The sequence below is a fragment of the Lithobates pipiens genome, unplaced genomic scaffold, assembly GCF_037356315.1.
Source record: "Lithobates pipiens isolate NorthernLeopardFrog02 unplaced genomic scaffold, aLitPip1_a1.2 Scaffold_16, whole genome shotgun sequence".
NCBI classification, from domain to species: domain Eukaryota; kingdom Metazoa; phylum Chordata; class Amphibia; order Anura; family Ranidae; genus Lithobates; species Lithobates pipiens.
This window is the reverse complement of record NW_027507748.1, coordinates 15,929,946-15,957,445: the sequence shown is the minus strand read 5'-3', so window position 1 is coordinate 15,957,445 and position 27,500 is coordinate 15,929,946.

Sequence of the window (27,500 nt, the reverse complement as noted above, 5' to 3'; positions counted from 1 at the left end):
TTTTAAAAACTACACGGTCCGGGAAAACTTGAAGAAAAAAAAAAAAAAAAAAAAAAAAAAAAAAAAAAAAGCACAGAGCGCTTTGAGTTCACTCACTCCTCCTAGGCATAGCGATCGCTACCAAAAACAGTTTTGAGGGTGATCCCTTTCAAAGTGTAAGCTCCCAACGGCTCAAAGGGCTCCCCTGTGAGGGCCTGCAAAACTAAAACTAAAGAAAGATCCCACACCGGGACCGTAGAGACTGACAGGCCTTTGTCTACTCAAGGCCTTGAAAATCCTACTTATCCATGGATCAAACGGCAGTTGTTTTTCTAAGAAGACGCTTAAAGCAGACACCTCCCCTTTCAGGGTACTAAGGGCTAAGCCTTTATCTGCTCCTGCCTGCAGAAATTCTAAAACTGCTATGGAGCTGCGCACATCAAAGGAGCTCTCCAAGCACCAACTATTAAAACGCTTCCACACCTGTCGGTAAATGGCCTGCATTTCCTTCTTTCTACAATTTAAAAGGGTGGCCACCAAGCGAGCTGAGAAGCCTTTTCCCTTTAGCAACTCTTCCTCAGAAGCCAGGCTGCAAAGTTCCACCGATCTACCGGAGGACAGATGACTGTGGTCCCTGGAACAGGAGATCCTCCTGGACTGGGAGAATCCAGGGAGGTTCTACAGCCAAGCCCTTCAGAACGGAGAACCATGGCCTCCTGGGCCAGTGCGGGGCAATCAGGAGAACCGTGTCCTCCACCTGAAATTCTCAACACTGCCAGAATCAACACTGGAGGGGGGAGGGGGGCAAGGAGGCATAACACCTGGAGAACACCCAACTCTGAGCCAAGGCATCTACTCCTAATGCCCCATCCCACCTGCTTAGGGAAAAGACGTGCTTTTGTGTTTTCCCTTGAGGCAAACCGATCTATTGATGGGACCCCCCCACCTTCTGGTGATCATCTCCTGCTTCAATACCCAGTTGCCCTCCCTCAGAGTCTCTGCTGAGGAAGTTCGCTATTTGATTCTATTCTCCCTTCAAATGAATTGCCGAGACAGAACATTGGCCTCGGCCCATTTGAGTATGGATTCCAAGAGAACCCAAAGCGTTCTGCTCCTGGTGCCCGTTTGTTGGCATAGGCCACCACCGAGGAATTGTCTGAATGAACCCTAACGTGTTGTCCCCAAAGTTCTTCCTGGAAGGCTTTGAGCGCCAGATCCACCACTCAGCTCCCTCCAGTTTGAGGACCACACTACCTCCATCTTCCCCCAGGAACCCTGCCCGAACCGGGTGCCCAGATGAGCTCCCCAATGAGGGGTCTTACCACTACTGAGCCATGCTCCATGGCAGTACCCAATGCTTTCAACTATATGGGCGATTCATTTCCCTGTGACCAAGCTGGCAGCCAATTTCTAGGCTCTACCACTGTCATAACCAATGGTTCGATGTCTATGATCCCTTGGGGTCCAGCACTAGGGATTTTAGTTTCCGCTGCAACAGAGCTAGGAGCAGCAAGGGGAGTGCATGGCAAGGTAGCCGGTATCATGTTGGGGGTGGCTTTACAAAAAAGACATGTCCACTTTGCCCTGAGCTGGCAAGATGACATTGTCTTAGGAGGAAAAGACATAGGCTGCCATTGTTGAACTTCATCTGATAATGCCTCAGTTATGTGGATCCTCTGACTTCAATGGTTTGTTTGTCACTGACCTTAAGTTAAGCAGCCAGTGAATGAAAAATTCCTGATATTTGTATTTTTTGGGTGAGGGGCTCATAATATATTAAAACCCAGCAACAGCCAGCCAATCAGTAATGGAGGTCTGTATTTCTCTCACGATAGGTTTCCTTTTGGGCTCAATGCACACTTCTACGACTTACCGTGCGACTTTGGACATCAAATTCACACCCATGTGTTCCAATGAGTACCGTTTATGTCCAAGCGACTTCAGGAGTAGTTCATTCACAATATCGGCCCGACTTTCATACGACTTGAGGGCCATAGACTTCAATGTTTACTATCAAACGTCGCACCTGAATGTCTTACATGCAACAGTTGTCCATTATCATTGGTCAAAGCCATCCAAAGTTGCATTAAAGTTGTACAAATGTGAATGGAGCCTAAAAGATGACTCCATAACATCGGCATCCCTTTCATCATAACTCCAGGCTACCCTGCACCATGAAGATACTGCAGCAGCACCCCCCCCCCCCCCCAACTGAAGGGGCAGAAAGGGAGTAGGAACTCAGGTCTCAGCAGCCAGGGGTGGTTGAGGAGTTCACCACTACAAGATTTAGGGGGGTCAAGATCCTGGAAAGCAGAAAGGGCTCACTGAACTACTCAGAAAAGCCAAAGACAGGCATGCCCAGCAGATCTACATCCAGAGAGGGACCACTATCCCACTTGTCACAGTCAGGATAAAACAAACTGTTTCCTACCAACCAGAGGCAACAGTCTAAAAACTGAGGTGGTTGCATTTTCACTGTTCTTATTGAGTTTCCAGTAGGAGAAGGAACCAATCATCTCTCAGGTTGCCATTTTGGAACATAGGAGGCCGTGGCAAAAGTGTCCCTTTGGAAAAATTTCCATTTACTTCCTGTCTCATAGTTAACCTAAGTACTGAGTGGGGAAATCCCTGGTTGTCACGCAAAATAGTGTCCCCACATTGGAAGATAGCCCCACTATTCCTGTTCAGGGGACAAAATTTGGGATTTTCTTCTACTTGCACTTTTTTTTGATAACAGTAAACAGGACTCAAGCCTCATGTACACACACTAGAGAGGGGATTATACAGTGGTGTGAAAAAGTGTTTGCCCCCTTCCTCATTTCCTGTTCCTTTGCATGTTTGTCACACTTAAGTGTTTCGGAACATCAAACCAATTTAAACAATAGTCAAGGACAACACAAGTAAACACAAAATACAATTTGTAAATGAAGGTGTTTATTATTAAAGGTGAAAAAAAATCCAAACCATCATGGCCCTGTGTGAAAAAGTGATTGCCCCCCTTGTTAAAACATACTATAACTGTGGTTGTCCACACCTGAGTTCAATTCCTCTAGCCACACCCAGCCCTGATTATTGCCACACCTGTTCACAATCAAGGCATCACTTAAATAGGAGCTGCTTGACACAGTAAGGTCCACCAGAAGATCCTTAAAAGCTACACATCATGCCGAGACTCAAAGAAATTCAGGAACAATTGAGAAAGAAAGTAATTGAGATCTATCAGTCTGGAAAGGGTTATAAAGCCATTTCCAAAGCTTTGGGAATCCAGCGAACCACAGTGAGAGCCATTATCCACAAATGGCGAAGACATGGAACAGTGGTGAACCTTCCCAGGAGTGGCCGGCCGCCCAAAATTACCCCAAGAGCGCAGCGACGACTCATCCAAGAGGTCACAAAAGACCCCACAACAACGTCCAAGGAACTGCAGGCCTCACTTGCCTCAGTTAAGGTCAGCGTTCATGCCTCCACCATCAGGAAAAGACTGGGCAAAAATGGCCTGCATGGCAGAGTTCCAAGGAGAAAACCACTGCTGAGCAAAAAGAACATCAAAGCTCGTCTCAATTTCTCCACAACACATCTTGATGATCCCCAAGACTTTTGGGACAACATTCTGTGGACCGATGAGACAAAAGTGGAACTCTTTGGAAGGTGTGTGTCCAAGTATATCTGGCGTAGAAGGAACACTGCATTTCATAAAAAGAACATTATACCAACAGTAAAATATGGTGGGGGTAGTGTGATGGTCTGGGGCTGTTTTGCTGCTTCAGGACCTGGAAGACTTGCCGTGATAAAAGGAACTATGAATTCTGCTGTCTACCAAGAGATCCTGAAGGAGAATGTCCGACCATCTGTTCGTGTACTCAAGCTGAAACGAACTTGGGTTCTGCAGCAGGACAATGATCCTAAACACACCAGCAAGTCCACCACCGAATGGCTGAAGAAAAACAAAATGAAGACTTTGGAGTGGCCTAGCCAAAGTCCTGACCTGAATCCTATTGAGATGTTGTGGTATGACCTTAAAAAGGCCGTTCATGCTCGAAAACCCTTTAATGTAACTGAATTAGGACAATTCTGCAAAGATGAGTGGGCCAAAATTCCTCCAGGACGCTGTAAAAGCCTCATTGCACGTTATCGCAAACGCTTGGTTGCAGTTGTTGCTGCTAAGGGTGGCCCAACCAGTTATTAGGTTTAGGGGGCAATCACTTTTTCACACAGGGCCATGATGGTTTGGATTTTTTTCACCTTTAATAATAAACACCTTCATTTACAAATTGCATTTTGTGTTTACTTGTGTTGTCCTTGACTATTGTTTAAATTGGTTTGATGTTCCGAAACACTTAAGTGTGACAAACATGCAAAGGAACAGGAAATGAGGAAGGGGGCAAACACTTTTTCACACCACTGTACCTTCCACTCAAAAGTCCATGGAACATATCATAGACTTGATTATTTTTTGATAAATCAATTAGGGATGTCCGTGACTTCCTCCCCGGAGATAGACAGATTAAATGACAAATCTATTTTACGACGAGGTATACATCAGAGATTCGGTCAGCAATAACAAAATTTTACGAGGGATCATTTGAATGACACTACTTCCCTAGCTACCCAATGGGAAACACTGAAGTGCATAGTACAGGGTTTGTTTATAAATATATGCTAAGACTAAGGCTTTTGCCGAAACGCGTCAGCTTTATTTTACTGTAATTCTGATGTACCAATAAACGACACTTCAAGGATTACAGTGTTGCCGGCTCTTCTTACTACTGTTGCATTGGAGTGTGTTGGGACACATTGAGCCTTGGCACCTGCGAGTGGACCTGGTGTATGGATTGAGTTGTCCCTGCAGAGAGCGCTGTTACTTTTCTTCTTTTCCATGTTCATAAAGCACGGAGCGAGATATAAAAAAAGTGAAAGGGAATAGAATAGCTCAACTGTCGGAGGAAATCGAAAAATCACAAAGACAACATAAACAGTTTAAATACAGGACAAACTAGTAGTACTAACAGCAAAGAGAACAGAAATTACGCACTCTACTAGACGAGCAAAAACGCTACAGATTAGAGATAAATATCGCTCCTTATATTACCAACAAGGCAACAAACCAGGTAAACTTCTAGCTAAAGCACTACGAATTAATGGAACATCAATTGTTAAAGAGGAGGGCCGGTTAAAAAAAAAAAAAAAAAAATTTAAAGTCAGCAGCTGCAAACACTGTAGCTGCTTACTTAATAAGCCGACTTACCTGTCCAGGACGCCCGCGATGTCGGCCGCCCGAGGCCGACCCATCCCTCGGCTCTCGGGTCCCGGCACCGCCATTCTATCTAAGGGAAACAGGCAGTGGAGCCTTGCAGCTTCACTGCCCGTTTCCTACTGCGCATGCACGAGTCGCGCAGCGGTTTGTAAATGGGACGCGCTGTGGCGACCCATTACCCAGAAGACACCGCACGGAGGAGAGAAGAAAGAAGATCTTCTGCGGAGGAGGAAGAGGTAGATTAGGATGATGTGCCTAGCAACAGGCATTTCTGGTAAGTAAAAAAAAAAAAAATTCTTCATTTTTTTTTTTTTAGGATTTTTTTTCTAATTTTTAATGTATTTTTCTTCAGGGTGGCCCTCCACTTTAAGGTTAAAAATGAAAAAAAGGTATGGTATATGATCTTGAAAGCATTTCATACCTTTTATTCAAGACTTTATAATATACCAAAGGTATTAGCAGAAACATACATAATATAAAAGATACCCCTATATCGACATTGACAAAAATAGAAGAAGTGGAGCACTTAGAGCAGAAATTTACAGAGGCTGAAATACAAAAAATATAATTGGATTCACTGGCGGCACTGAAAAGCCCTGGCACAGACAGCTTTACTCCTTGGTTCTACAAGATATTCAAAGACCCGCTCATCCCAATTATGAAGCGGACCTTTGAAGCGGGAGTCCGCCAGGAGTTCCGCCGTTTTTTTTTTGTTTTGTTTTTTAAAGCCAGCAGCTACAAATACTGCAGCTGCTGACTTTTAAAATAAGGACATTTACCCGCCCAGCGCGCCCGCGATGTCGGCACCCAAAGCCGATCTCTCGATAGTCTCTCGGGTGCTGCCGCCGCCATCTTGGGTATGGGACTAAGGAAGTTCATTTCCCGGTTCCCTACTGCGCATGTGTGAGTCGTGCTGCGCAATAAGGATGGACCCGCTGCCTCTGGGATCTGTGTGTTTCTCAGCAGGCAGCGGGGGACTTTCGGAAAGGGGCGTAATCTACGCCCCTTTCCGCAGAGAGCTATCCCGGAAGTGGGTGCAGATACCTGTAATGTACAGGTATCTGCACCCCCCTGAAAGGTGCCAATTGTGGCGCCGGAGGGGGGGGGGGGAGGATTCCAATGAGCGGAAGGTCCACTTTAGGGTGGACCTCCGCTTTAATGCCGTATCTGCTTCTCTACCTTTTGTCCCACAGGGGACGCAGACATACATTTCCCTTATACCAAAGCCTGAAACGGATACTACCATCTGTGGAAACTACCGACCAATCTCTTTGACAAACATCGACCTTCGAATTTATTCGAAGATCGTAGCGAATAAACTCACTCGGATACTGCCAACTTAGAGCTAATAGAGCTAGAGCTAATAGAGCTAGAGCTAATAGAGCTAGAGCTAATAGAGCTAGAGCTAATAGAGCTAGAGCTAATAGAGCTAGAGCTAATATATATATATATATATATATATATATATATATATATAAATATATATAAAGGAGGGGGGGGAGGGGAAGAATATCCCCAGAGCAAAATGGGAAAAAGCAATTACATTAACACAAACTATCAATATCTAATAGACAAAGAAAGGAATTCTAAAATATTAGCCAGTATGGGCATCAGTAGACTTGTATAAAATAAGTCCAGAGCATGAAGAGATATCGTGGGGCAGAGGGTACAATGTCACGTATCTGGTACTAATGCCTTGGGGTCCAGATCTTTTGGGGGGAAGAAAAAATAAAAAATTTATAATCTATATATCTATATCTGTGACAGGAATGCAGCTGCAGCCGGATATACCAATATCAGTATTGTCAATGCTCCCAGGATCAGTAAAGAGTATAAATAAAAAAAAAGGTATCCTAAAATACTTATTGGGTGCAGCACAAACTATCATTGCCAGAAAGTGGAAAAAGCTGAGGAAGACCTTCTATAGAGGAATGGGGGAGATGTGTTCCCTGGAGAGGATGGGGATTGGAAAAACAAACACTAAACTACTTCCAGCCATAAAGTCAGTGGTCATCTCATGCGGTTTGTGCGATTCTTTGCAGTGCCGACTTTGGGAGATCTAAGTGACGCTGTAGAGGTCCTGTTCCTGGAATATGATTAATGATGCGGATGGTTCACATTTAAAAAGCCTCTTCTGCTTTGCCGTCTGGCAAGCGCATTCATTTCTTGGTGACAGTCACTTACTTCCTATTTTTGTGTGGAGTCACCGCGGTGTCCTAATAAGAACCATTAGAAAGGACTGTATTTCTGCAACTTTTTCCTCTCTTATAGATGTTGCCTTACAGGAGTCACTTTCAGTAAATTAATTTTGACTGATGGGAACCTTGTGAAGGAAAAAAAAAAAAAAATTATACATACATATATATATATATATTTTTTTTTATTTACTTAATTCCAGTATATATTTAATTTTGTGACCATATGAAATAATATCAATCCTGTCATTAATCACTGTATGTGGCTCAGCTCTTGAGTCTTTTCTTATTTCTTATGCTGTTTTCTGTGTGTATCCCACTTGAGCTGCAGCCTTTTGATTCACTTGCGATTATCAATTATTCATTTATTTTATGTCAAGCGCAGTTTATTATTGTTTCCAAACATGGCAGATTTGGAAAGAATTTAGTGCCTCACAAGCCTTTGTCCTATATCTCCCTCCACAAAGAATAAGTAGAGATACAAGGGAGAGAGAAGTGGAGTGAGGAGTATGGAGGTGTTGGGGGTGTTCCCCCACCCCCTTTTTTCTCCCCCATTCTGGTAGGCGAGCAAGTTGGTGTGAGATGTTAGATGAATGAGAGTGACAAAAAGGGAAAACATATTAACCACTTAAGGACCGCCTGTACGTCGGCAGAATGGCACAGCTGGGCACAAGCACGTACCTGTACGTTGCTTTTTAAGTGCCCAGCCATGGGTCGGGAGCACGCCGCGACCCGATCCTGTGCTCCGTGGCACCAGCGGACCCGATCGCCGCTGATGTCCCACGTTTGGGGGGGGGGGGGGGGGGGGTCGCAGAACTGAAGAACGAGGAGAGGTCTGTGTAAACAAACCTCTCCCTGCACTTCCTACTGAGCCTGTCACCGATCATCTTTTTCCCTTTTATAGGGAAGGACGATCAGTGATATCACATGCCAGGCCACACCCCCTTACTATAAAAAAAACAAAACAAAAAAACAAAAAACAAACACCACACAGTCATACATAACACTGCCCCCTAGTGGTTAACTGGCAGCGTCATTTACACAGGAATCAGTGCATTTAAAGAGGAGGGCCGGTTAAAAAAAAAAAAAAAAAAAAAAAGTCAGCAGCTGCAAACACTGTAGCTGCTGACTTAATAAACACACTTACCTGTCCAGGGCGCCCGCGATGTCGGCCGCCCGAGACCGACCCATCCCTCGGCTCTGGGGTCCCGGCGCCGCCATTCCCTCTAAGGGAAACAGGCAGCGGAGCCTTATGGCTTCACTGCCCGTTTCCTACTGCACATGCGCGAGTCCCGCAGCGCTTTCTGAATGGGACGCGCTGTGTTCTGGAACACACAGTTCCCAGAACACAGCGCGACCCATTACCCAGAAGACGCCGCGACGAAGAGAGAAGACAGAAGATCTCCGCGGAGGAGGAAGAGGAAGATTAGGATAAAGTGCCTAGCAACAGGCATTTCTGGTAAGTAAAAAAAAAAAATTTTTCATTTTTAGATTTTTTTGTAATTTTTTGGTTTTCAGGGTGGCCCTCCACTTTAAATAGCACCGATTGCTGTATAAATGACAATGGTCCGAAAAATGTGTCAAAAATGTCCGATGTGTCTGCCATAATGTCGCAGTCACCAAAAAAAAAAAAAAAAAAAAAAAAACACCCCACACCCCAGATGATCGCCACCATTACTAGAAAAAAAAAAAAAAAAAAAAAAAAAAAAAACGATAATTGTGTTTTTTTTTCCAAAAATATGTAGAAGAATACGCATCAGCCTGAACTGAGGGAAAAAAAAAAAAAAAAAGTATATATTTTTTTGGGGATATTACAGCAAAAAGTACAAAATATTGCATTTTCAAAATTGTTGCTTTTTCAAAATTGTTGCTTTTTTGAGGGAAAAAAAAAAAAACGCAGAGGTGATCAAATAAAAGAAAGCTCTGTTTGCAGGGGGAAAAAAAAAAAAAAATGCTACCGTAATTTTGTTTGGGAGCCACGTCGCACGACCGCGCAATTGTCAGTTAAAGTGAAGCAGTGCTGAATTGCAAAAAAGGGGCCTGGTCCTTTGGCTGCAAATTGGTCCGGGGCTTAAGTGGTTAATAAGGATATGGATTTAATAAAAGAATACATTTGATAATAGGCGAAAGGAACTGACCAATGATTTGATTAGGACAGTGGATTGAAATCCATACGCATGAATAATAAATATGTGGATATTTAAATGTTGAATAAAAATTTGTTAGTTTGGCCTCTACTGGTGCATCGTTGGGCAGACCGCAAAAGGTCATACCAGAAGCAAGGTCTGATACTCTGGGAGATCTCAAAGAACACCAAGCTAACATCTAAGGAATGAAGACCATCTCTTGCATTGGCGAGTGTCAGGGTTCATGAGCCCATCAGGAGAATACTGAACCACAATGGCGGTATGGTAGACCTATCATTATCAAAGCCACAAGTTTCTGTCCACCTACTGGTTTGATAAAGACCTCACATGGAGTCAGAAGACTAAATTAAAGATGGTGGTGACAATCTCATGTAGTCCCAGACTGGGACAAACAGGCCTGCATATTCCAGACGGAGCAGCCAATTCCTCCGGGGGGGGGGGGGGTCTGACCGCTATACACCCATGGATCCGATCCCCTGCACTGCAACACAAAAAAGGTACTGAGAGGGGACTGCACCACAACAATTACATTACTCCAGAGCCTCTCCCATCCTCTGGAACTCCCTGCCCCAGTCTGTCCGATCAGCCCCTTACCCTGTCCACCTTTAGGAGTTCCCTGAAAACTCATTTATTCAGGGAAGCCTATCCCACCTAACTTTCCTGCATAAACTGTTGGCGCTATATAAATCATGAATAATAAATCACATTGCACTCCCTCCCCCCCCCCCCCCCCACCACACACACACAGTTCCACCTCCAGCAGGGCAGAGGAATGCCCCTAGCTCTCCCCCAGCAGACCCGGTTCACATAAACAAGTGGGTGACCACCTGCTTGTCAATATGAAAAGACTGCCACTCTCCAGCTCCTACTGTGCCACCCCAACAGGACAACACTATCAATGGGGTGGGAGAGGAGATAAAGTCTTGGCCACACAGCAGGAGGAGTGTGGTGACCGCAGCCCGTCACATGGCCCGGTCACCAACATATCACTCTTGCCAGGACATGAGCCCGGTGTGCCCCATGACTAGTCCGGGCCTGGTATCATGTTTGCAGGAAAGTGTCAAAGTATCTGTTTATAACTGATGGCAAACCTTGGCACCCCAGATGTTTTGGAACTACATTTCCCATGATGCTCATGTACTCTGCATTGTAGTGGAGCATCATGGGAAATGTAGTTCCAAAACATCTGGGGTGCCGAGGTTCCCCATCACTGGTCTATAAGCTGGATTTCTAGATAAGGTGCATCATGCAGCAAATCAATCACTCAACCACCACATGTTACCCTACCCAAGAATGACTATTAAAAAGTTAAAGTTTTGGAATGGTCGCATTTCGTTCCTGTCCTAAATCCTATAGTTATGTTTTTTTTTGGTTTGCATTCGAATTCCAATGTTGAAGGCCCTGAAGTGTTCAGATCATGTGAGGAAACATCACTGTAAAAAGGAGGAGGAAGGGGCAAAAATTCTTCCAGCCGATGTGCAGAACCGAGAAACCTCTGGAAACCTTTAGTTGCTGGTATTGCTCTTAGACCCCTTTCACACTGGGGCGTTTTTCAGGCGCTTTAGCGTTGGGGAAAAAAAAAAAAAAAAAAAAAAAAAAAAAAAAGCGCCTGTAAAGCGCTTGAAAGAAGCCTCATCTGCAGTCCCAATGTGAAAGCCCGAGTGCTTTAAGAGCCCCTTTCACAATGTCAGCGCCCGAAAAACGCTCGTAAAGCGCCGCTTAAACTAGCAGCGCTTTACCAGCGTTTTTCGTGCGTTATTGGGGCACTTTTAACCCCTGCTAGTGGCCAAATAAAGGGTTTAAAGCGCCCACAAAACGCTGCTGCCAATAGCGTTTTTCAGGCGCTTCCCATTGATTTCAATGGGAAGGGGCACTTTAGGAGTGTTGTATTCACCGCTACAAAAGCGCTGCAAAGAAGCTGCTTGCAGGACTTTTTTTTGACTCCCCGCCAGCGCAGCGCCTCAGTGTGAAAGCACTCGGGCTTTTACATTGGGATTGCAGTTGCGGCTTCTTTCAGGCACTTTTTTTAACGCCAAAGCGCATGAAAAACGACTGAAAAACTCCCCAGTAGTGATGGACGAACGTTTCGCCCGGCGGTCGTTTCGCGGCGAATTTCCGACATTCGCGGTCCGCACGTTCGAACGCCTTTTTCCGTCGTTCGCCGCGGCGGACTTACGTGTTTAATGTATACAAGAACTTTAACCTTTGGTGACACGTTTATCATGTGATACAGGACAGCCAATTGAGACATGACAGCACATGGACACTTGGACATTCCCCCTAACCTATAAATACACCCGATCCGGTGGCCATTTTACATTCTTTCTTCTGTTACGATAGGGACAGGTTCCTGTGTGGAGTAGGGAGAGATAAACCACTAGCTATTTGGTACACAAAAGTTCTTTTCAGGACTGGTATAGGTGTTAGGTGTTGATAGGTTTGCTGTGCTGCTGATTCTTGCAGCAGCCTGAGTGTCTTTTGTTAGTTTAGAGAAAGGGAAAGGACGGTGTATGCTACAGGGACAGCCAGATTAGTCTTTCATCATCATCATCATCATCATCATCATTAGCTGTTACTATCAAGGTCCACAAAAGAGCTGTTCCAGTAACCACTAATCGTTCTCTTTTTTTGCCAATTTGTATAGGGACAGGAAGGAAGCAGTGTTGTCAGGCAGTGAGGGTAATTTTAAAGACTTGCTGTTATTATTAGTTCCACAAAGGTTCTTTTCAGGACTGGTATCAGTGGTACAGTAATAGGCTTGTACATGTATAATATTCTTTCTTCCAAATATAGAAAGGATATTATACTTGACTGCTGCCCTTCTGCTGCAGTCTGCTAAACATTCACAACTCACTTGTTCCACAAAAGTTCTTATAAGGACTGGTAACTTGGTATAGGGTGCTACGGTACATAGGCTTGAGTGCGGTACAGTCTGCTGTTCTGTAAGGACCGCTATCGGTCCACAATAGATAGGGTTGACGTGCACCACTGCTGACCGCTGCCCTATACTGCAGCAGTCCTTCAGCGGTATAGGGACTGACGTACAGTCTGCTAAACACTAATACACAACCTGCTTGGTCCACAAAAGTTCTTATAAGGACTGGTAACTTGGTATAGGGTGCTACGGTACATAGGCTTGAGTGCGGTACAGTCTGCTGTTCTGTAAGGACCGCTATAGGTCCACAATAGATAGGGTTGACGTGCACCACTGCTGACCGCTGCCCTATACTGCAGCAGTCCTTCAGCGGTATAGGGACTGACGTACAGTCTGCTCACTTCCTTGACCCAAAAAAGCACACCGTACTATATGCCCCTACCCTCCTCTTTGAAGAGGTTGAGCGGTGTCATATTTCTACTGGGGCTGCTTATGATATCCCTGTGCTGTGCTGACTTCCTCCTGGGGGTTCTTATTATGAAGGGATCACACTATCCCTGTGCTGTGCTGACTTCCTCCTGGGGGTTCTTATTATGAGGGGATCACACCATCCCTGTGCTGTGCTGACTTCCTCCTGGGGCTGCTTACGGTGCTGCTGTCAGTGCTGTATGTCACGGTGCTGCTGTCAGCGCTGTATGTCACGGTGCTGCTGTCAGCGCTGTATGTCACGGTGCTGCTGTCAGCGCTGTATGTCACGGTGCTGCTGTCAGCGCTGTATGTCACGGTGCTGCTGTCAGCGCTGTATGTCACGGTGCTGCTGTCAGCGCTGTATGTCACGGTGCTGCTGTCAGCGCTGTATGTCACGGTGCTGCTGTCAGTGCTCTGTATTACGGTGCTGCTGTCAGATGCCTCTATCACGGTGCATGTGTCATTCCGGTATGTCACGCTGCTGGTGATCATCTCCTGCACCCTCTTCTTTGCCTACCCTGGTCCCTGACCTTCCCTCTCCTCCATTGCCTTCATTAGCTCCATAGTCCTGAATTGTTAGAACAATTTCCCAAATAAAATAAAAATGCTTGTAGTTATCGATCCCAAATTCACCTCATACATGTATTATGTCATTGTCCAGATGGTGGGACTACGTTTTACCCCCTAATAATTACCACGTGGCCGCAAATTCGACATGAAGGTTTGCAAAGTTCGCCTCCCATTGAAGTCAATGGGGCCCGCGGCGAACGTTCGGTTTCGCGAACGTTTGGGTCCGTTCGCATTTCGCTTTCGCGAAACGTCCCGTCGGAAGTTCGTCCATCACTACTCCCCAGTGTGAAAGGGGTCTTAATGGCACGTCAGTTACTGAAACCAAAAACCACCATGTAAAGTACCTGGATGGATTATTTCCCTCAATACAGTAAGTGGAAAAAGCATTTTGTTTGACTCCATTGTTTAATTGTGTTGTCAGGTTTTGGGACTTGCGTGCAACGTCATATTTATACAGAAATACTACAATATAATAAAAAAAAAAAAAAAAAACATTGCAGACAAGTGTCATTTCTTCAGTGTTGTCACATGAAAAGATAGAAGAAAATATGTGTTTTACTAAAATATGTGAGAGCGAGAATACATACACACTTTCTGCTATAAAAAACATATCCAAAAGAAAACAAAAAATAAAATATATGGTCTTCAAAAATTTAGGACAATAGGTATACTGCACATGCAATTGTTCTCCAGAGCACATGTAGCAGAGTGACCCCGTGCCACCACTGTAAAATCGTGGTTTTCTGGGTAGCAAGCACACTAATGGCTCGGGTGTGTGCTGTATTCATGAGAGCCAGAGATTGAGCTCAGAGCCCCACCCTCTCGAGGGCCGTCATTCTGAAGGGAGTTGAGAGAGGTGTTGCTGTGCACCATAGTGTCCAGGTCAGGACAGAGCGAGGCTCGAGCCTGAGAATCCATGAGGGATAGAAGTTGTAAGGAAGGTGCAGAGCTGTGGTGCAGCATCTGTGCATAAACCAGGGATCGGCAAATCCCAGGCACCAGGTCACCATGGTCGACTACAAGTTACATTCTGGCACCTGGGCTTTGGTCAGCCCATTGAGAAGAGAAAAAAAATAAAAATAAATAAAAAAAACACAGAGAGTGAATGAGAAAGCTGGCTGGTACCTCTGCCACTCCGAGGCGTTCACTGGAATGCAACCATGGACCAAAGCAAGGTCCCACCTTTCAAGCAAGTAAATAGGTGCAAACAAGGAAGTACAAACAGGGTGGGAACCAGTTAGGCATAAACTTGGCATGTGGTTGAGGACAAATAGGCGCAAGGCGAGTGGTAAAGGTGTGAGATCGGTGACAAATAGATGTAAACGGGTCATCAGATAGCGACTGGGATGTTCTGCACCGGTGAGTCTATAGGAGAACTCCACATATCACCCCTAGCAGAGTGGATCTAGGATGACTGGCAGAGTCCCAGCCATCTTATTGGCTCGGATATCTGCCTAGTGTTGTAAAATGAAAAAAAGAAAACCACCCCCCCCCCCCCTGCACCTGCAAGACAAAAAAGGCATAACCACCTCAATACAGTGCACTTGCACCCCCTTCCTGACCAGACCAATTTTTCATGCAACACTGTACCCATATGAAACTTGCGTTTTTTTTTTTTTTTTTTTTTTTACACACACAGCTTTCTTTTAGTGGTATTTAATCACTAGTGGGTTTTTTATTTTTTGTGCTATAAATAAAATGGTAAATTTTGTGGGAAAAAAAAATGTGTGTCATAAAATTTTGCCAATTAGTAATTTTTCTTCATAAATTTTGGCCAAAATTTATACTGCTACATATCTTTGGTAAAAATAACCCAAATTAGTGGATATTTGGTCTTTGTGAAGGTTAGAGAGTCTACAAACTATGGTGCCAATCGCTGAAAATTGATCACATCTGATCAGATCTTCAGTACATCAGGTGTATCTCATTTCTTGAGACACTAATGCCCCGTACACACGTTTCCGATTATCGTAAGACCGATCGTTCACATTTTGTTGTATACAACTAAGATTGAATACAACAGTGCAAAATGTGTGTAAGATTTTTGTCGTACGATTCTGGAAAAATCTTCCGTCGTGCGTAGCTACGTATTTTAAATGATGTCAAAAACGTGTGACCTGTGTGTCCTTCTGGTTTATTTTCATGTTTCCGATCATGCGTGGTGTTTGTCTAATGACTTTTATCGGACGCATACTGTACTGACTACACGACTGTCGTACGATGGGCTGTCATCCGACCAAAGTTTTCCTGTTTGTTCCTTCGGATTTAGTTGGACGGACTGTCGCGATCGGCTGTCGAAAGCTGCGTACTAACGATCAGATTATCGAACGATCTGTCCGAAAGCGACTTTTGTGGTCCGATAATCGGAACGTGTGTACGGGGCATAAGGCCCCTTTCACACATGCGGACCGTATGTCCGTATTTCATCCATCCGTTTGCGGATGAAATACGGACATACATGCATTCCTATGGGATAGCGGGTGTCTGGGAGATGAACATCCGCAGACACCCGCTATCGTCCGCCTCCGCAATTGTCCGATTCTGCAGACGGAGGAAAAATCCTATTTTTCTATACGTCTACAGAGCGGATCGGATGAACATGGACAGACGGTCCGTGCTCATCTGATCCCCCATAGAGGAGAGCGGAGAGCTGACAGGACGGTCCCCGCACAGTGTCCTGAGACCACCACCAGCTCAGCGCGGACAACGGAGCGATCCCTGCTGAGCAAGCGGATCATCACTGATCCATCCCATGTGAAAGGGGCCTAACAAATCAGAAATGTACAAAATACCCCCCAAATGACCCCTTTTTAAAAAGTAGATATTCCAAGGTATTAAGTAGCATGGCGAGTTTTTTTAAGTTGTCAATTTTTCCCACAATTCTTTGCAAAATGAAGATTTTTGTAAAAAATAGAAAAAGTCATATCATCAGGTTATTTCTCACACACAGCATATGCATACAACAAATTACACCCCAAAATACATTCTGCTATTACTCCCGAGTACGGCGATACCACATGTGTGAGACTTTTACACAGCCTGGCCACATACAGAGGCCCAACATTGAAGTAGCACCTTCAGATGTTCTACGAGCAAAAATGACATCTCATTTCACAGCCACCCATTACACTTTTGAAGGCCCTGGGGTACCAGGACAATGGAATTGCCCATAAAATGACCCCCATTTTGGAAAGCAAACACTAACGTATATTCTATGAGCCATGGGCTGCAAACAGGTACTTGGGTACTATGATGGGCCGTGACAGGTCCTATTTGGGGGGGGGGGGAAGGGAGGAAGGGGGGCTGCAGGCAGTGTGCTGGATGTGTACTGTAAGCGGTAATGAGATGTTACCGCAATCTTACACACACACAGTGTGTGAGGAGGAGAACCCAGTAACATCTCGTTACCGCGGTTTGTTTACATTTAGTGATCGGCTGTGAAAGGATCACAGCCGATAACGCGGGTAAACAGCCAGCCAAATAGCCGTTTACCAGCGACGGTGACGAGCAGTGTTCCTGGGAACATGCCGCCACCGACGTGCACAGTGGGGGTGGAACCATCAGTGATCGGCCGTGACTTTATCACCGCCGATCACATGGTAAACAGCCATGCCCAATGGCTGTTCACCTCCCTTGGTGGCAAGCGACGTCTCCGTGACACGCCGCCACCGAAAGAACAGGGATGCGCGCGCACGATCACGTGCATTCCCCGTTTCAAACGGGAGGACGTCATATTATGGCCTCCCGCCACAATAGGTGCACCGCCTGGCCGTCATTTGACAGCCGGCGGTCAGCATCTACATAATGAGCTAGTATACAGCGCTACTTACCTTAGATCAAAGCTGTTGCATTGTTACGATGCAAAATAAAGAGATACACCCCTCTGCCCACCGTCGATGTTGGCGCTATAGTAGAGACATGGGGATGCTATATCCCATCCATTGGTCTTGCCCTCTGATCATCCCCTATTGGTGGACGGTACACTCCATTCCATCTTTGGTTCCTGGGTGCTGTTCGTCCCTAAAACTTTCCTCTTGGGCCTCCCATCTCTGGGGAAAGATTGCCGCAGAATCCATGGTGATCTACACCATGTCCGGCACCTCTTCCACCCCATCTCGAAGCCCCACCCCCACACAGGTCCCAGAAGACAGCAGGGACCAGTCAGAACGCACCTCACACATGCGCAGTAGGGAGCCAGGCTCTGACGCCGCAAGCCTTCACTTCCTTACTTAAGATGGACAGATCGGCTTCGGAGGAGGACATTGTGGTCGTCCTGGACAGGCAAGTGTCATTTTTAAAAAAGGTCAGCAGTTGCAGCATTTGTAGCTGCATACTTTTTTTTAAAAAAAAATACATTTGCAGGCAGAACTCCACTTTAAGTGTAAAAAAAAAAAAAATTGTCTTAAAAATCCCATAAAAAATGATACATACGATGAGGGCCAAAAAGGGATGAGGGCCAAAAAGGGATGAGGGCCAAAAAGGGATGAGGGCCAAAAAGGGATGAGGGCCAAAAAGGGATGAGGGCCAAAAAGGGATGAGGGCCAAAAAGGGATGAGGGCCAAAAAGGGATGAGGGCCAAAAAGGGATGAGGGCCATTACACCTACAGCCATATGAGGTTTTTCCTATTTTAAACACCGATTGGTATTCGAAGCCTTCTCCACTATCCAAAACGAATAAAAGTGTTGCCTTCGGTTATACTTTAAGCCCTGGTTCACACCAGTGCGATTTTTCATGCAATTTGACAGTTCAAAAATTGCATGCCAAGTTGCACCCCATAGCCAGCAAAGGAACATTCAAATAAAGTTGCAGCAGATTTGAAAAAGGTTCAAATCGCCCTGATCTGCAGCTTTGAAAATTGTCCTGAAGTAATGCGATTTCAGAGCGGGGGGGGGGGGGTGCGGGTTAATGAAAACTTTGTCCAATTCCTCTTTTACCCTTCAACTATATTCTTTTACTATACTAAACATTTTTAACCATTTCCCGCCCAAGGACATCATATGAAGTCCTCGACTTTCAGTTGGAATATCTGAATAACGCCTGCAGCTACAGGCATCATTCAGATATCCTCGTTTTCAGCCAGTGATTCTGTGCACCGTAACTATTATAGCGGCAGTTCCGCCGCTTGATCGTTCTTATGGGCGACACCCCCCCCCCCTCCATCCGATGCTTCTCCAGGCTCTCCTGTGCCATTGGAGACGCGGAGAAAGAATCACCCACTGCCGGACGACGAGCATAGAGGTTTCCAGTGAAAAGATAGTCATCTCTATGAGCATCAGAGGCCCGGGCACGACGTTACGTCATGTCCGGGCTGCGGATGTAAAACAAAGCTGCGATCGCGGATCCCTCCCCGATCTCATTGACCTGCATCTCTCTAAAGCAGGGGGTAGGGAACCTTTTTGGCTGAGAGAGCCATGAACGCCACATATTTTAAAATGTAATTCCGCAAGAGCCATACAATACGTTTTAAAAAAAAAAATGTATTTATTTTTTAATCGATCGACTAATTTCAATTATAAAATTGTAATATCCACATCTCCCCCCTTCGATTGTCTGCTTGCTTACCACTACACAGGCAGATCCACGAGCAGTTGAGGCGGGTGAGGATGATGTCAGCGCAACGCTCACCTAGGCCACCACCGGGTGTACCAAGATGGTCGCAGCTCCGGAGCTAGGCCGAAGCTGTGGCCTTTCCTATGGGCTCAATCCACGGATCGGCACACCACGCAATCCGCGGATTGAGAGGCGAGAGCCAGATGCAGCCATCAAAATAGGAGGTTGAGTAATTTTCTAGAAAAAAAAAAAAAGATTTTTACATAGAGAAGTGCCAGAATAGGCCCCGCATTGAAGTGGTTAACTTTTTTGTTAGTTGTTTTATATGAAAAGTGAAGCGCCCCACACTACAAACATGAAAACTGCAAAATACTACAATAACGCAAATAAAAATAAGTCCTAAATAAAGTCCCAAAATGAACACTCACAATGTAAAAAAAAAAAATAAAAAAAAGAAAAAAAAAAAAAAGAAAAAAAAAAGGGGGAACCACATAACCACACCGTACTTGCAGATAAATCACATTTCCTTGTGACTAACCACACTATACTCTCTTATGCCTAATCTGTAATTCTGAGTATACTGTGGTTAGCACACATGCGATTCCGGTTTCTTATCCCGGGTGTTATTTTAGATCTGGATGGTGACCGGCAGTGGCCTCTGTTTTCATGAATGAGGTTGGTGGTACAAGGTGAGGAGACCTCGTCACTGATCGGTGGTGGTCACGGTTGGTTGTCCGGGGTGTTTTGCACACATTTGTATTCACTGAATTGCTGAAGTTCACCGACTGTCTTGTATAAAGGATTTAAAAATTGGTCTGTATATGACTCTCACTTCACGTGTGTAGCATTTGGAACTTTATCTATGACTTTTTTTTTTCCACATTGTTGCATTTTACAGTTTCATATTTACTATCATATTTGTAGAATGGAGCTTTGCTCAAGATTACGATTGCTTAGAGCAAAAACCTAGACTGTACATGGAGCACCGCAAACCAAAAGTGCGAATAATAAAATTATATATATATATATAGCCATTACACAGAGCAGCCAAGTACAATTTTTTTTTTTTTTTTTTTTTTTTAACCGCTTCCCAACCAGCGCACGCCGATGAAGGTCTGCAGAATGGCACGGACAGGCAAATGGGCGTACAGGCACGTCCCTTTAAGTTCGCCGCCGCGCCATTGCGTGCGCCGGCCAGGACCGTTGTGAGTCCAGTTGTGGCTTCCGCAGACTCGATCGCCGCAGAGATACATGCGAACGTCTGACGGTGAGAGACGCTAATGTAAACAAGCATCTCCCCATTCTGCCTAGTGACAGTGTCACTGATCTCTGCTCCCTGTGATTGGAGCAGAGATCAGTGACTTGTCACACACAGCCACACAGCCACCCCCCCCCCCCCCCCCCACAGTTAGAAATACGCCCCAGGGCTCACTTAACCCCTGCCCTGCCATTTACACAGTAATCAGTGCATTTGTATAGCACCGATTGCTGTATAAATAAATGACAATGGTCCCAAAAATGTCCGATGTGTCCACCATACTGTCACAGTCACCATAAAAAAAAAGTGTATATATTTTTGGGGAATATTTATTATAGCAAAATTTAAAAAAATAATGCTTTTTTTTCCTAAATTGGGGGGGTAAGGTGATGTGATTGGGAGAGGGGGGGGGTAAGGTGATGCGATTGGGAGAGGGGGGGGGGTAAGGTGATGCGATTGGGAGAGGGGGGGGGGGTAAGGTGATGCGATTGGGAGAGGGGGGGGGGGGGTAAGGTGATGCGATTGGGAGGGGGGGTGGGGTAAGGTGATGCGATTGGGAGGGGGGGTGGGGTAAGGTGATGCGATTGGGAGGGGGGGTGGGGTAAGGTGATGCGATTGGGAGGGGGGGTGGGGTAAGGTGATGCGATTGGGAGGGGGGGTGGGGTAAGGTGATGCGATTGGGAGGGGGGGGTCGGGTAAGGTGATGCGATTGGGAGGGGGGGTGGGGTAAGGTGATGCGATTGGGAGGGGGGGGTCAGGTGATGTGATTGGGAGGGGGGGGTCAGGTGATGTGATTGGGAGGGGGGGGGTCAGGTGATGTGATTGGGAGGGGGGGGTCAGGTGATGTGATTGGGAGGGGGGGGTCAGGTGATGTGATTGGGAGGGGGTGGTAAGGCACCTTTGCTGGAAGATTTGACCTCTTTAAAATGTAAATGTAATACTGTAATCTCGGAAGTGTGGATTCCGTTTACATAAAAACATTTTCTGTAATCTTCAGGTCTAAATTTTTTTTTGCGCACGAAAAAAAAAAAAAATAAAATAAAGTGCTCTGGCAGTGGAAGGGTCAATGACAATTATCACCTGTAGGTGTCACCTGGGAAGTGTCTCCCGGAATTCCTTATTCACTGCAGGACAGAACAGGTGACACCTGATAAGGGGGAGGGGAGAATCCCGGGCGCTCGGTGTATGCGGGTGACGTCAGACTTCTGTACGACATGACCAACACTGCGGCCCCGCCCCCCATCCAGATCAAAATTTCCCCGCCAAAGATCAGCGCGGGAAACTGACAGTCTGAAGGTTGGACGACTCCCCAGCAACAACACACGTCAGCCCCGCCCTCGCCGCCTTCGATTGGCCGGGGCTTGCTGAATTCACCAAGCAACCAATAAGATTACACAGTCTTCCTTTACTATACCAGCTGAGCCCGGCGAGTGACAGTGACAACAAACTCAACGTGATCGCAACATGAGCGACCCGAGCACCCTCCGAGGAGGTAGGTGGGGAGAGAGCGCTGATATAGGGGGGGATGGAATGCGGGACTAATGACATCCGACCGTCACCCGGACAGAGAATGGAAAAAAAAATTTTTTTGATATACTTAGAATATCAAATGTTGCCCCCCCCCCCCTATATAGAGAACGGTTCTACCTGGATGTGATCTACTGATACATAATATCAGATCCATCCAGGAATAGTTATAGGGGGGGGGGGGTCACCTGTACACCGAGACCCCCCCATAGAGAATCCTTCTACCTCCATATGATACATAATATCAGATCATAATAATTACACGGGGGTAAAAAAAAAGCCCCCCATAGAGAATATCTGGACAGGAAATACATTTTATAGTAATACATAATATCAGATCCATCCAGGAATAATAATAATAATAATAGGGAATCGCTCCCTCCTCTATAGAGAGGAAATACATCGGTAGATCTTGGGAATACATCATATCCAATCTATCCAGTGATAGTTATATTGGGGGGGGGGGGGGTCATCAGTACACAGCCCCCCCCCCCCCTCCATGGTTATACCTGGATGGGATACATTGGGTCTAGTGATACATAATATCACATCTATCCAGGAGCAGTTCTGGAGGTAGAGGGGTCATCTGTACAGTCTCCCCCCACCCCATAGAGCAGGGATATGCAATTAGCAGACCTCCAGCTGTTGCAGAACTACAAGTCCCATGAGGCATAGCAAGACTCTGACAGCCACAACCATGACACCCAGAGGCAGAGGCATGATGGGACTTGTAGTTTTGCAACAGCTGGAGGTCCGCTAATTGCATATCCCTGCTCTATGGGGTGGGGGGTGACTGTATCCCTGCCATAGAGGATTCTTCTACCTGGGAGATGATTCATGGGATCTGGTGAAACCTCAGATCTATCCAGGAATAGTTGGCGGGGGGGAATCACCTGTACACAGCTGCTGCCCCCCTTAAAGAGGAAGTAAACCCTGATGGGTGTTACTTCCCCTTTGATTCCCTGCAAAGGTAAAGCATAATGGACTACTATGCATCACATAGTAGTCCATTATGTGTCACTTACCTGACACAGGAGCCAGCGGTGTCATCGCTGTCCCCTATAGTTCCGAGCGTCCATCTTCTCGGTGGGGTCTCGCTGCTCCAGTGCTGTGATTCGCCGGAGCAGCGATGACATCACTCCCGCGCATGCGCCGTAGACAGTGGTGCCTGTCTTTGGGTAAATATCTCCTAAACCGTATAGGTATAGGAGATATTTCTTGGACCTACAGATAAGCCTACAGATAAGCCTACAGATAAGCCTACAGATAAGCCTTAATCTAGCTTACCTGTAGGTCAAAGTGCATCAGGGACTAATTTGAAGTCGGAACGACATGAATTCGTGCTAATATGAATGGCTGTCATTGGAAATCACAGGGAATGACTTGTCATGCTACTTCGTGTAATTATTATAAATCTCCTTCACACTAACTCAATCCGGTCATCATACCTGTACAATAGTATACAATATCAAAATGTATGATAAAAATTAAATTATATTCTAGGTGCTGAAAAAAGAATATATATATATATATATATATATATATATATATATATATATATATATATATATATATATATATATATATATATATATATTTTGTATGTATATATCTATCGTGTACTATGCTGGATTAAATATCTCAGACAATAAAATCAAATATACACGTGCAAATTGCAATTAAAGTGCTATAGGAATACAGCAGGGTCTATTAGTATTCACATAATACTAAGTGTAAGTCCATATTGATCCTGCGCAAATAGGGTGTATAAATAACAAATATAGATCATAGTGATAGGGGGCAAAAAGGAATATGTCACTGCTATTAGTCCATAATATTAGGGAAAATATGCACCATCTCATAAATCCGTATGAATAAAAGGTCTCTTAACCACTTGCTTACTGGGCACTTAAACCCCCCTCCTGCCCAGACCAATTTTCAGCTTTCAACGCTGATGCACTTTGAATGACAATTGCGCGGCCATATAACATTGTCCCGGCAAAGCAGGTCCGCGCTGTAGCCATCATTCGGCTATAGCGTGGATCTCTAGAGGTTAAAAGAATAAACCACAAAAGAAACCCTGAAACTGATTCCCACAAGCAGAAGTGTCATGGGGTATTCTGTTTGCTGGAATCAGTTTCAGTGCTTCTTTTGTGGTTTATTCTTTTAGGCTGGGTTCACACTGCTGTGGGGGGGGGAGATCAGGATGTGATTCGCACCGCACTGGAAATCACATCCGATCTCCGTAGCGATGCGAGTTCAGCCATACAGATAGTATACAGATAGTATGGCTGAATTCGCATCGCTCCCGCAGCAAACTCGCACGGGACCCTTTTTTTTGGTCCGCAACAGAATCGGATCGCATGGGGGTTCACACCATGCGATCCGATTCCTGTGCGAGTGTGCAGATCACACTGCGATATGCGGACGGATCTGGGGGTGTCATTAACATTTCATTGACACTCCCAGCCGTCCGCATAGGGCAGTGTGAACTGCCGGCGGGAGTCATGCGATGCGGGAAAACGCTGCGGATTCGCGGCGTTCCCGCATCGCTATAGTGTGAACCTGGCCTTAAAGTGGTTGTAAACCCTTACAACACACTTTGACCTACAGGTAAGCCTAGATATAGATGTAGGTCCAAGAAATATCTCCTAAACCTACACGGTTTAGGAGATTTTTACCGAAAGACAGGCACCGCCGTCTACGGCGCATGCGCCGTAGACAGTGGCGCGCAGGCGCACTGAGTGCGCTGCCGTCAACGGCGATATGCTGCTCGTGGCGGCTCCCGTACGCTTCCCCGAATGACAGCGGCCGAGAAGCGAGACCCCACCGAGAAGATGGATGCGCCGGACTACAGGGAACAGCGGTGACTTCACTGGCTCCTGTGTCAGGTAAGTGACACATAATGGGCTACTATGTGATGCATAGTAGTCCATTATGCTTTGTCTTTGCAGGGAATGAAAGAGGAAGTAAACTCATCAGGGTTTACTTCCTCTTTAACCGGTTCCCGACCGGCGCACGCCGATGTACGTCGTCAGAATGGCACGGGCAGGCATATTGGCGTACAGGTACGTCCAATCTTCAATGCCGCCCTGCCATCGGGAGCGCGCTGCCAGCGGCGCGCTCCCGCGCTGGTCGGGACCCCCGTGAGTCCGGTCGCGGGACCTGCAGACTCGATCGCCGCAGGCATCCCCGTGATCGTCTCGCGGAGCGGCCGAATGGAGGAAATGCCATGTAAACAGCATTTCTTCATTCTGCCTAGCAACTAGTGACGCCGATCTCTGCTCCATGTGATTGGAGCAGAGATCAGTGTTCACTAAATGAAAGCCCAACCCCCTCACAGTTAGTAACACACCCCTAGGAACACTTAACCCCTACACTGCCACCCACTGGTTAACCCCTTCACTGCCAGTGTCATTTACACAGTAATCACTGCATTTATATAGCAGTGATTACTGTATAAATGATAATAATCCCAAAAATGTGTCAAAAATGTCCGATGTGTCCGCCATGTCGCAGTCACAATAAAAATCACTGATCGCCATTACTAGCAAAAAAAAAAAAAAAAAAAATTAATAAAAATGCTATAAAACTATCCCTATTTTGTAAACGCTATAACTTTGCGCAATCCAATCAATAATCGCTTATTGCGATTTTTTTTTTTTTTACAAAAATATGTAGAAGAATACGTATCGGCCTAAACTGAGGGAAAAAAAATGTTTATATATTTTTGGGGGATATTATAACAAAAAGTAAAAAAATAATGAATTTTTTTGAAAACTGTTGCTCTATTTTTGTTTATAGTGCAAAAATAAAAACCTCAGGGGGTGATCAAATACCACCAAAAGAAAGCTCTATTTGTGGGAAAAAAAAAAAAAAAAAAAAAAAAAACACGTCAATTTTGTTTGGGAGCCACGTCGCACGACCGTGCAATTGTCAGTTAAAGCGACGCAGTGCCGAATCGCAAAAAGTGGTCTGGTCTTTGACCAGCAGAATGGTCCGGTCTGCAAGTGGTTAAGAGACCTTTATTCATACGGATTTATGAGATGGTGTATATTTTCCCTAATATTATGGACTAATAGCAATAACATATTCCGTTTTGCCCACTATCACTTTATGATCTATATTTGGGGTTCCTATCACCAAGTGACCCCGAGATATGGGGCCCCAAAGTCGGGTCGCAAAATGTCATGCACTTTTCTGTATCAGAGAATGACATTTTGAGACCCGAGTTTGGGGGCCCATATCTTGGGGCCAGTTATTGTCAGGAACCCCAAATTTGGTATGCAAACATTGTGGAACTACAACATATCCAAATTTGAGGATCCTATCACCAAGTGACCCTGAGATAGGGGGCCCCAAAGTCGGGTCGCAAAATGTCATGCACTTTTCTGCATCAGAGATATATGGCCTCAAAGTCAACTGTGACCATCTGCGGCAATGTAATTTGGTCATTAGGGTTGGGTGTTACGGTAAGTGGTTATCCATTAGGGTTATTGTTTAGGATTAAGGGTTGGGTTAGGGTTAGTGTAAGGGATAGTGTTAGCTGTTAGTGTTAGGGGTTAGTGTTAAGATTCTGGATATTTTAATAAGGCATTAAAAAATATTATACTACCATATACAGCAGCAAAGAATTAAAATATATTAATCAGTACATATTTCACGATAAAAATATATTAAAAAATTAGCCAAATAAATGTAAAATTATAAAAAATCTAATTAATATAGATTTGCTTTTAAATAAAACAATTTGAAACTAGAAAAAAAAAATGAATAAAAGCATATATTAAGATTAAAAAATAAATAATTAACTATTTTAATATTGTTTTATATTAGAAATAATGAAAACATGTTAAAAATTGCCACAAGAAAAATTTAGATATTTAAAAAATTGGATAATTTGCTATAAATAGACATTATTTAAAAAAAATTAAAATAAAAGGACAGATATGGGATGGGATCCATTTCAAAATATATACCACAGAAAGAGAGGCAAATGCAAGTGTACAACTGCTCTCTATGCTGCTGCTGCTCATTCTGATCAAAATAGCAGAAATGGTTAAAAAAAACATGTTTTGAGAGCTTGGAGAGGGTCTACATGATGTTATCTTTATAAACGCAAACGCGGCTGAACGCGCCTAAACGCAGCATAAGCTTTTTTTGAGCAGAGTTTTCACCTGCGTCTTGTGTGCATGAGGCCTAAGTGTGACAGGGGACTTAATCTTGGGACTAAAATTGCATTTTAGTTTTAGTCCCATTTTAGTCTTCTGCAATAGTTTTAGTCATATTTAGTTGACTAAATCCAGTATATTTTTAGTTGACTGAAACTCATTTTGGTGTGTAATTAAATTGTAATGCATTCGTTAACATTTCTCTACAATTTCCACTCATTATATACTGCTGGAGTGAGAAAACAAAACAAAAAAAAAAAAACAAAGCAAAAAAAAAGACAAAACAAATGATAATGCATGGTATTGAGGTATGAACATACTACAGACCAGTGTTAATTTGGAAGTCAAGTTGAGTTTTAGTCTTAGAGTCTCTTGTGACTAAAATAGTATTTAGTCGACTAAAATGTTTTAGTTGCCAAAAATCAACATTAGTACCCATATGACTCTCACAAAAAAATGGCACTTTTTGGATCACCAATTTCTATTTTTTTGCGCTCCAAATTGT